Here is a 12029-nt window from a genome sequence, read left to right as displayed (position 1 = left end):
AGTAAAACATAAACTACCATGCAACTAGTGGTGAGGAGATTCTACAGCCAGGTATCTTAGAAAACGATAAGTGAACAAAAAATGGTGTAGAAGTCACAGGGTACAGGAGTGAAATACATGAAGGCCCATATTTATACTTTTTGACGCTAAACTGCGCTAACGCAGTTTAGCGTCAAAAAATTTTGCGACGTCTAACGCCATTCAGAAGCGCCATGCGGGCGCCGTTTTTATGCAATGGCGTTAGCCGGCGCTAGCAGACCGGCGCTGCCTGGTGTGCGTGGAAAAAAACCACGTAGACCAGGCAGCGCCGGCGTAGGGGGAAAATGGCGTTAGGGCGTCTTAAAATGGGGCAAGTCAGGTTGAGGCAAAAAAATCGCCTCAACCCGATTTGCGCCATTATTTCCGACGCCCAGACGCCATTTAAATGACTCCTGTCTTAGTAAAGACAGGAGTCATGCCCCCTTGCCCAATGGCCATGCCCAGGGGACTTATGTCCCCTGGGCATGGTCATTGGGCATAGTGGCATGTAGGGGGGCACAAATAAGGCCCCCCTATGCCACCCAAAAAAAATTAACAAATATAACAAATTATACTTACCTGAACTTACCTGAATGTCCCTGGGGTGGGTCCCTCCATCCTTGGGTGTCCTCCTGGGGTGGGCAGGGGTGGCAGGGGGGGTCCCTGGGGGCAGGGGAGGGCACCTGTGGGCTCATTTTGAGCCCACAGGAACCTTAACGCCTGCCCTGACCCAGGCGTTAAATAGTGGCGCAAATGGGGGGGTTTTTGACCCGCCACCTCCCGGGCGTGATTTTTGCCCGGGAGTATAAATACGACGCATTTGCGTCGCCGTCATTTTTTTAGATGGGAACGCCTTCCTTGCATCTCATTAACGCAAGGAAGGCGTTCACGCAAAAAAATGACGCTCTTTACTCATACTTTGGCGCTAGACGCGTCTAACGCCAAAGTATAAATATGGCGTTAGTTTTGTGCCGAATTTGCGTCGAAAAAAACGACGCTAATTCGGCGCAAACGGAGTATAAATATGCCCCGAAGTGTCTTCAAACAATCTTAAAGAGATATTATTTCACATCACATGTATTGACTGTGATTGTAATTTCATGCACTACCTAGCACTTCATACAGAGAAAAAACAATTAACTTTGCCAAACTACCAAAGTGTGAGTCAGATGCCTCATTGGAAAGCCTTTGGACAGGCTATGTCTGCAAATAGCTTGAAATGGGTCTTGTGGAATCTCTGATAAGCCACAATAAGCCTATGGCCCTCATTTCGACCTTGGTACCGCCGTGCTGAAGACCACCAGTGCAGGTGGTTTTCCGCGCAGCGTATTATGACTGCTGGCAGCCCTCCGTCCTTTTTCAGACGGAGAGCCGCCAGCAACCATACTGGTGGTCGGCGGAGAAGTGGAGGCTGCTCCACCTCCACCGCCCATCATCAGAACACCGCCCACTGAATCAAGTCCCATGATTCGGCATGGCAGTGTTCTGGTAACGGGGTGCTGGTGGCTGAGCAGCCCCCATGGATCCCGTCCCCTCCCGGAGGATCAACGGACAAGGTAAGTTGATCGTCTGTTAGGGGAGGGGGGTTGTTGTGTGTTGTGTGCATACATGGGGGTGTGCGTGTGAGTATGTAGAGGAGGTGTGTGAGTGCGTGTATGCATGTGGGGGGTGTTGTGTGTATGGCACATGTGTGCGGGTCGGTCTGTGTGCATGCCTGTTTGTATGTGTACGGATATGTGTTGTTGTAGTGTATGTGTGCGTGTAGGGGTGTGTGTATGTGCATGTTGGGGTGGGGGAGGGGGTCCTGCCACCTTTGGGGAGTGGCAGGGGGGGTGGGGGGTGGGAGGAGGACTTGGGGTGGGGGGGAGGGGAGACCCCTATCTGTGCCAGGGAAGGAATTCCCTGGCACTGATAGTACCTACCGCCATGGATTTTGTGGCATTTCCAAACCACCCGAAATCCATGGCAGTATGCAGGGTCCTGATACCACCGGCGGTCTGGTGACGGCCGCCGGGCTGGAGACCGAAGGCTCCAGCCCAGCGGTCGTCACCACCTTGGCGGTCGGAGTGGAGAAGTGGCGGATGACCATGGCAGTAACCGCCATGGTCATAATTCCATTTTTTTTTGCTGCCGGCCTGTTGGCAGTATTACTGCCACTTCTCCCCCGCCCCCAGGGTCGTAATGAGGGCTTATATTTTCTATTTTACACCTATTCTGTAAATGACTTTCCAACACTTACATGTTGCTTTGTATAGCATTCACTTGCACAGGAAATATGTTTTGAAGGCAGTATCGTATTGATTCCACATCAAGATGAAGGCTAATGTCCAGTTATTTTCACCACTATAGCAAATTGCGCTGACTTATCATCTGAAGCATATTATTAAATACCAATATCTAATGTGCTCGGAGATTTGTGTAGATCCTGCAGACTAGATACTTGACCATCCTGACATTTTAATTTGGTCTGATTTAGTTGCAATACCATTTGTTTTCTCAGTTATCACACATAGGCCTAGACATGAATATACATGAAACCACACCACTCAATTAGAAGTCTTCAGAGAAGTAAGTAAATAAACAGAGCCCATCTATTTTCAAGAAGAATGCCAATGTTGATTTAAATTACATTTTAAAAAATATTGAAGCTGCTACTCAATCAAAATAATTTTAATATCTCATCCATTTGTGATTGGTTTTCAGCAGAATCTCCCAAGTGTTTGACTACACCTTGGTAACATAATGTAGAATAAAGTGAATAAGAATAAAACCTAAATTTTAGGGTCATGGTTCACAGCTTTTTGTTTTTCTAAGCACAGCATCTACACGCAAACCTCCTTTTGGAAAATTCAAGCCACATTTTAAATTCACAAATTAAGGTTTCGCCATTGAAGATTTTAATATTTGTCCATCTTTGCACAGTAGCAAGTTGCCAGGCATACTGAAAATGTTTGTGAATTTCCATTGTCCTAAAACTGCATTCATATCATGGCAGATACTGATTTATTACTTTCTATAATAGTTTTACATTCAGTATGTACACCTACATTTCTTAATCCTGTGCCAGAGAAAGGAAAATGCACCTGGACAGACTTAACATATAATTATGGATTGAAAGTACATTTTCTTTTATTATTTCATCCTCAGCGAAAATACATTTCCCTACAGATGATCTGTTTTATGCATCCATTTGTGGGACTTTTTTTTCTCACACACACACTTAGCTGCCTGTTTGGAAAAGCATTCTGGAGTAGGTAAAACAGTACTCCTGTATTACTCTTTCACATAGTCTGCTTTTTTAAATTGAGCACAAAACATCTAAAATGAGAAAAAACTGGATTGTTTAGGGAGGATTCATATACATTTAGTACAAAAAGAAAACATTATTGGCCCAGCTGCTACACAAGAAATTACAAGTACATTATGCTGCCTTTTCCTATTATCTTGTGATATTCTCCCAATGGTATATAACTTTTTCCTACCAAATACAGGGTCAATGTATCCTACATCGCTGAAACCCAGGTCAGAGCTGCTATAGTTGGACATATAGGGCCATATTTATACTCCGTTTGCGCCGAAATTGCGTCGTTTTTTTTGACGCAATTTCGACGCAAAACTAACGCCAACTAACGCCATATTTATACTATGGCGTTAGAGGCGAATAGCGCCAAAGTTCCCGGAATGTGCGTCATTTTTTAGCGTGAACCCCTTCCTTGCGTTAATGATATGCAAGGCAGACGTTCCCGTCTAAAAAATGACTCCCAGGCCTTTACGTGGTATTTATACTCCCGGGCAAAAGCGACGCCCGGGAGTGGGCGTGGCTAAAAACGGCGCATTTGCGCCGCTTTTTAACGCCTGGGTCAGGCATGGCGTTAAGGGACAAGTGGGCTCAAAATGAGCCCAGAGTGCCCTCCCCTGCCCCCAGGGACCCCCCCTGCCACCCTTGCCCACCCCAGGAGGACACCCAAGGCTGGAGGGACCCACCCCAGGGACATTCAGGTAAGTATTTTTTTATTTTTTTTTAATGATTTGTTTTGGCATAGGGGGGCCTGATTTGTGCCCCCCTACATGCCACTATGCCCAATGACCATGCCCAGGGGACAGAAGTCCCCTGGGCATGGCCATTGGGCAAGGGGGCATGACTCCTATCTTTACAATGATAGGAGTCATGTTGATGGGGGATGGGCGTCGAAAATAAATGGCGCAAGTCGGGTTACGACGATTTTTTCGACGTAACCTGACTTGCCCCATTTTAAGACGCCCATGCGCCATTTTCCCCCTACGCCGGCGCTGCCTGGTGTACGTGGTTTTTCTCGCGCACACCAGGCAGCGCCGGTCTGCTTGCGCCGGCTAACGCCATTCAATAAATACGGCGCCCGCATGGCGCTTCAGAATGGCGTTAGCCGGCGCAAAACTTTTTGACGCTAAACTGCGTTAGCGCAGTTTAGCGTCAAAAAGTATAAATATGGGCCATAGCCTTTTGCCACTTTCCTCCGATTTCCAAACTGGTTATGATTACTCTGAACCCACGGACATAACTCTGTAGCAGAGTTTGTTTATAACTAAGGCAGTGAGGAGACACACGAAAGTAGATTTAATGTTACAATGCCCATAGGCAGAAGAAACTTGCTTATTGGAAGTTGTACACTTTATTTTGGGAATTTGCAAAGTTGGTAAAATGTTTACTATAGGAAATTCGTCTTTTTTATTATGTGTCCTAGTTTTTAAAATTGGTATGTTCAACTTTTGAGAGTCAGCAGAAAAGTGCACACAGATGGCACCTGCAGTGTTATCCTGGGTTTTTCAGTGTGCACTGTGCACTGTGACAATGATATTTATTTACAGTGTGTGTGTTCAGTCTCTAAAATGGTACTCTCAAAAATGGTTTCACCTAATTGGTCTATTTAACTTTCCTGTAAGGCTAAAGTAGATTGTGCAAGTAAAGCACCAATGACAAGGGAGTTAATCTCATATGTATTCTGCAATTTGTGTTTACACTATTCACAATTGTAATAAAAACGTAATGGCTGCCACGATCCCCATCGTGCTTTAGCTGACCTGAAGTTTAAAAGCACTAACATAACACATGAAAAGAAAAAAGAACCCTTGTATGTTGATAAACCGAAAGTGTGCCCTGTAAGCCCTGAGGATGGAGGTCTAATATATAAAAAGTGTCACACTAAGTAATGGAAAGAGTATACCTCCTTGGTGACTAAGGCCCATATTTATACTTTTTTTAGCGCTGCATTTGCGTCATGTTCTGATGCAAAAACGGCACAAACTTCCAAAATATAATTGCATTTTGTTTAGTTTGCGCCTCTTTTGCGTCAAAAAATTATGCAAATGCAGCGGTAAAAAAGTATAAATATAGGCCTAAATATGTGTGAAATTCATGTACTTTTTTTTGCGTCGTTACTTGAAATTTCAGAAAAACTATGCATAATTATTCAAACTACAAATCTTTCATTGGGGGCCTTATTTTAGCATGATATGCATCGCTGCACCAATTTTTCATACACAGATGCATTTTGCACTAAAAAAATACAAGTGCAAAAAATTTAACCACCATGAATAGCACTTGCTCACGCTCTGTGGTTCACATGAATTTGCAGTACATGTTCATCATGAATGGAGCATAATTGAGCGAAGTGGTGTAATAGCTTTGTTTTGGGAATTTCACTTAACAACCATTTCATGAAATTTCCTACTTTAAATTTTACCCAGACCTACTGAATATTTAACAAATGTTTCACTAAGTAGGTTAAGCTAGATAGTGAATATATGAACAGGTTTAGGTATAATTAAAATTCTTCATTTATTTATTTGATTGAAAAATACTAGCAAAATAATTCAAGAACCAGCCACATTGACCCTAGCATTCAACATCAACAACTTAGACAAATAGATCACTGCCTGCACCAACACCCTGGCCATTTGGAAACAAAGCCACATAGCAAAAACAAGAACACAGCCCAGCTGATACACAGAAGATCTCAGAATGACCAAACAAAAGACATGCAATCAACTAGAACAGAGGTGGAGAACAAACCAGGAGTAAGTGGAAATGATGCATTCAAATCTGCCCTGAAATGGTACCACCAGCAAATCAGGGAAACAAAGAGGGAGGCTCTAGCCAAACACATAGAAACCAACTCCAGCAAAAGCAAAGAAGTCTTTGCTATTGTCAAGCATTTCACCACACCCACAGCAGGCACTGGCAATATCAAACCAACTCAAGAGCTGTGCGATGACCTCTTGGACAACCTCTGCAGCAAGATCACAACAATAAATTACAACTATGTCCCACAACTGGACCTCTTGGAACTTGCCAGAAGCCCTCCCTGGTTACAGACAATATCAACAAAATAACCTCATGGGACACTGTTAGCAAGGAGGAAACCACAGCAGTCATGAACACTCTGACCCTTGCCCACACCTTGCCTTTGACACAGTGTCAACCCTCAGATGAAAGGCCCTCGTTCCACCTGTAATACTTCAGCCACATTTCCAAAATCCTGTAAAAGAATCCCTTAGCAAACACAGCCAAACTTGCCAACCAATGACTGATATCTCTCCTTCTATACCCAGACAAGGTTGTGGAGAAAGCCACTAACAGGAGACTCTCTGACCATCTGATCAGCATCCAGCTTATGGACGACACAGAATCAGGCTTCAGTCTGAACAACAGCACTGATACAGCTCTTATCTCGCCAACAGACAACATCTGAATGATCCCAGACAGACGGGAAATCCTAGCCCCGATCCTCCTTTCCCATAGGTCTGCACATTTCTCACCCGAAGAACCCAAACAGTCAGCATGCCACCATACTCCTCAGAAGCAAGAGAGCACATTTGCAGAGTCAGCAGGACTTCTCACTCAGCCCAGTCCTATTGAACATGACAGACATCAACAAGATTTAGAACATCAACATCCTCTCCTACAAAGCTGACACACAATGAATACTGTCTTCGTGAGACAAAACACCAGACACCAGGAGCAAGATCATTGAATGCATGACTACAGTAGTCATCTGGATGAAGTCCAACTGCCTCAAGCTGCCCCAAGCTGAACACAGACAAAACCAATGTCTCAATTTTCAGGAAGGAGGCTTCACTGTGGGACTCCACCTGGTGGCCAACAAATCTCAGACCTGCTCTAATGCCCAGCACACAAGCTAGAAACCTTGGAATCGCTATAGATAGCAAACTGGACAGGTTCACTCAAGTTAATGCAGTTGCATTGTCCTCTTTTCACACCCTGAAGATGTTCAAGAAGATCCTCAAGTGGCTACTGGACAACATCAAGAAAATAGTCACCTAAGCCCTCATCAACAGCAGACTGGACTACGGGAACGCTCTATTTGCAGGAATAAACAACCAACTCACACAAAGACTCCAGGCCATTCAGAACACAGCAACCAGACTCGTCCTCAATCTGTCACGTACGGCCAATGTCACACCTCACCTAAGGAAACTCCACTGGCTCCTGATGCATACGTGGGCACACTTCAAACTCTTCACCCACATGTACAAAGCACTTAACAACAAAAGCACTGCCTACTTAAACAGCCATGTCCAATTCCACCACCCCTCCCGGCACCTCCAATCTGACTGGCTCTCACTAACACACACCCCACGCATACACAAAAGCAGATCAGGAGGACGTGCCTTCCTAAACATTGTTCGTAAAGCCTGGAACAACCTCCCACAATACATCAGAGCCTCCACCTCCTCCTCCTTTCTTGAATTCTGCAAGAAGCTGAAGACCTGACTCTTTAAGTAAGCCCTCCCTGGCCAGGCTAACACACCTACAGTGCCAGGGTACCCTCGCAGCTGATAGCATCCTATAAAAATAAATAGCTTTCAAAATCTGATTTAATGGTGAAAATAGGGTGTTGATAACCTTACTGCAAAATCAACTTTCTAAAAATCTATTTTGTGCTGCCTCAATTAAACAAGCTTAGAACCATTGTTTTCATTTGTCTCACATCCAGAGGTCACATTTTTGGCTTGAATTAACAACCCTTCTCTCTAGGACAATGGCCTAGCCTCTGATCCCAGCATGACAGGGGTGCTGTCAACGATTAATACTTAATAGGGATTAACAAACTCTGAGAAAACAGAAAGAGTGGACAAAAAATAGACAACCTTCACACTACCTCTTTTGACTTGGAGAGCATCACAGGGCTGTTGGGTTCTGATTTCATTCATTCCCGGGGTCTCCTAAACTTTCTGGCTCCAAAAGCAGGGCAAACAGGTTTTGGCCATGATAAATGAAGAATACCTATTTCTACATAGGGGAATGGTTTAATGAGAAACATATTCCTTTTTGACAGGAGAAAGGATCAGCAATTTTGGATTTACAGCTTCTGGGAAGTTTTACAGTAAAGTGCAAAGGACGTGCTGCAAAAAGGAGATTGAATTAAGATGAGTAAGTGTTATACCTGACATGCCTTAGGGTGGTCACCCCTAACTTGTTGCCAGCCTCCCTCCACTTTTTGGACTCTGTTTTTGCTGGCTTTTAGACTCTGCACACTTTACCACTGCTAACCAGTGCTAAAGTGCATATGCTCTCTCCCTTTAAACATGGTAACCTTGGATCATACCTGATTGGACTATTTAATTTACTTATATGTCCCTAGTAATGTGCACTATATGTGCCCAGGGCCTGTAGGTTAAATGCTACTAGTGGGCCTGCAGCACTGGTTGTGCCACCCACTTCAGTAGCCCCTTTACCTTGTCTCAGGCCTGCCATTGCAAGGCCTGTGTGTGCAGTTTCACTGTCACGTCGACTTGGCATTTAAAAGTACTTGCCAAGCCTAAAACTCCCCTTTTTCTACATATAAGTCACCTCTAATGTGTGCCCTAGGTAACCCCTAGAGCAGGATGCTGTGTGGGTAAAAGGCAGGACATGTACCTGTGTAGTTTACCTGTCCTGGTAGTGTAAAACTCCTAAATTCGTTTTTACACTACTGTGAGGCCTGCTCCCTTCATATTGAAGTGGTAGCTGCTGATCTGAAAGGAGTAGGGAGGTCATATTTAGTATGGCCAGAATGGTAATACAAAATCCTGCTGACTGGTGAAGTTGGATTTAATATTACTATTGTAGAAATGCCATTTTTAGAAAGTGAGCATTTCTTTGCACTTAAATCATTCTGTGCCTTACAATCCACATCTGGCTGGGTTTAGGTGACAGCTCCTTGTGCATTCACTCAGACACACCCCAAACACAGGGTACTCAGTCTCACTTGCATACATCTGCATTTCAAATGGGTCTTCCTGGGCTGGGAGGTTGGAGAGTCTGCTCTCACACAAAGGACTGCCACACCCCCTACTGGGACCCTGGCAGACAGGATTGAACTGAAAGGGCACCTGGTGCACTTCTTAGCCACTCTTTGAAGTCTCCCCCACTTCAAAGGCACACTTGGGTATAAAACAGGGCCTCTGCCCTACCACCTCAGACACTTGCTGGAGAAGAAACCTGAACCAGAACCTGCATCTTGCCAAGAAGAACTACCTGGCTGCTCAAAGGACTCACCTCACTGCTTTCTACAAAGGACTGCTGCCTTGCTGTTGGCCTGCTGCCTTGCTGAACTCTTGTCTGGCTGTAAAAGCGCTCTTGGGCTTGGGTAGAGCTTACCTCTTGTTCCCTGAAGTCTCAGGACCAAAAAGACTTATCTTTTTCAACTGGACGCCGTGTGCTCCGAAAAAGTCGACGCACAGCTTGCTCCGCGGTGAAAAATTCACCACACGCCGATCCGGAAAGATGCCTGCGGTGCGACCGGAACTTCGACGCACGGCCTCGCCTGGACAACGCCGCCCAACTCCAGAGAGGAAATCGATGCGACGCCTGCCGTGAGAAAGAAAATTCCATGCACAGCCCCCCGGAACGACGCGCAGCCGGATAACAAACCAAGGAATCCATGCACAGACTCTGGGATATCTGGTAATCCTGCGATCCACAGAAGGAGACGGTCCGCGGGTCGGAAAACGGCGCACGTCTTCCCCGAGTGAAAAAGAACGACGCAAGTCCGTGTGTGAAGGGGCGAAACCGACGGACACACCATTTTTCTTCCCTAGAACGACGCACGTCTCCCCGCATGGAAAATAACGATGCAAGTCCGTGTGTGAAGGGGCGAAACCGACGCACACACCATTTTTCCACGCATCTCCTCCTCTGCGGCCCTATGCGGAGATTTTCCACTCCAAACCAGGTACTTTGTGCTTGAAAGAGACTTTGTTTCATTTTTAAAGACTTAAGACACTTTATATCACTTTTCAGTGATATCTTTACAAATTCATATTGCATCTTTTATCGTTTTGACCTACAAATATCCAGATAAATATTATATATTTTTCTAAACACTGTGTGGTGTATTTTTGTGGTGCTATATTGTGTTATTGTATGATTTGTTGTACAAATACTTTACACATTGCCTTCTAAGTTAAGCCTGACTGCTCAGTGCCAAGCTACTAGAGGGTGGGCACAGGATAATTTGGATTGTGTGTGACTTACCCTGACTAGAGTGAGGGTCCTTGCTTGGACAGGGGGTAACCTGACTGCCAACCAAAGACCCCATTTCTAACAGTAAGTAGAAAGGATATTGATGGAAAATTCTCCAGTCACTGCCTAGTGCACAGGATAAGACCACTTTCTCAGAAAATGGGACAACTGCTATGGAAAGACGCTCCTCTTGGAAGAAAATGATTGAAAGACTTCTGCTAGCACTTAGGGTCTTGAATGGACCTAAAGTGGCATGTGGCTAACCTCCTATTTGCCTCCTCCAGAGACACAAAAAAGCAGGAGGACACTTGACTGACTTAAAAAAGTCACAGCTGAGTCTAGAAGACTGGACTCTGCTGCAGCTCTGGCTGGAGACTAAATAATGGATAGCTGCCTACAAGGAGGATCTGCGAGATGCAGAATTTACCAGGAAGAGCTTATCCAGCAGTTGCAGAAAAATTGTCTTGTCATTTTTCTCAAAGCCGGAGGGCCGGGTTAAGGTGCTCAGGCTTGATCTTGGGGGTCACACCCTATAATGGTCATCACTTTTGGAGCATTTTACCACTCTCAAAATGTATACAATGGGAACTTGTGGGAAAGTATCCAGCCTAATGGAGCTCTGCCTAGGTTCCAGTTGAGCCCCCACTGGAGGATTTCAAAAACAAAAAGCTTAGTCCAAAGGTAATTCTTTGGAGTGGGGTAACGCACCAAAGCTGTTCCAACAGCAATGCAAACTTGGTGGCTCGAAATCGAGCGTTGTTCACCTCAATGATTTTGGCGCTAAAACCAAAGGCTTCAGTGTGAGATGAAAACGATAGATTCAACTTCACTAGAACTCTTCAGACAAATTAAGCTTAGAATATGCAGGAACTTTAGCTTGATTCACTTAGGGAAATTTGTCATTCACAACAGAGTTCCGTTTTAGAATGTGCTGCACACATCTCACTCCCTCTCAAACCCTGTGCGAGCCTGGCAAAGCAGCACTTTCCTTCCATCAAACAGATGTAAAATCCACACATCTTAAAGTTGCGCCTTTAAATGCAGGTACTTTCTCCTGCCTTTCCTTCTCCCCTGATTTGGGATTGACAAATCGGTTACCTAATAACTTCTTTACGGTACTGCATATTGACCACATTTTTTTATAAACTCGTCCTTTGCTCCCAGGGAAGAAGATGCGCAATGAGCCCGTTCCTGTGGATTCGGTATTCTTCCGGAAGAGTTAATCAAGGGTGCAAGGAATGTATTGTGCTTTGCCTTTCATAGCCCAGTTGTCAGTATAATGTGTGCGACACTGAAAAAACAATGCATTATTGCTGCCAAGCCATATTTATCAAGGTGGGTTTCATAATTCCTGCTCTTAATAATTATTAATGTCGAGCAGCCACGAACATTTATCGAAAGTGATACATGAATTCTTAAATTGTTTTCAAATCATAAGGAATAGTAGCTGCCATGCAAAACTCCTTTTTGAAGACAACCCTTCAGCAGCAATAGGTCTGGCAGAGAG

General features: G+C 44.8%; 1 protein-coding gene across 5 annotated transcripts in view; it reads right to left on the bottom strand.

Moving 5' to 3' along the window:
- SGCZ (sarcoglycan zeta) overlaps window positions 1–12029 on the bottom strand; it is a 4310842-nt gene that overhangs the window by 1104343 nt on the left and 3194470 nt on the right. The gene's annotated exons all lie outside the window — the stretch shown is intronic.

The sequence above is a fragment of the Pleurodeles waltl genome, chromosome 1_2 (assembly GCF_031143425.1).
Source record: "Pleurodeles waltl isolate 20211129_DDA chromosome 1_2, aPleWal1.hap1.20221129, whole genome shotgun sequence".
Taxonomy (NCBI): Eukaryota; Metazoa; Chordata; class Amphibia; order Caudata; family Salamandridae; genus Pleurodeles; species Pleurodeles waltl.
Note: the sequence above shows the minus strand (reverse complement) of the source record. Positions and strands in the feature narration are given on the sequence as shown.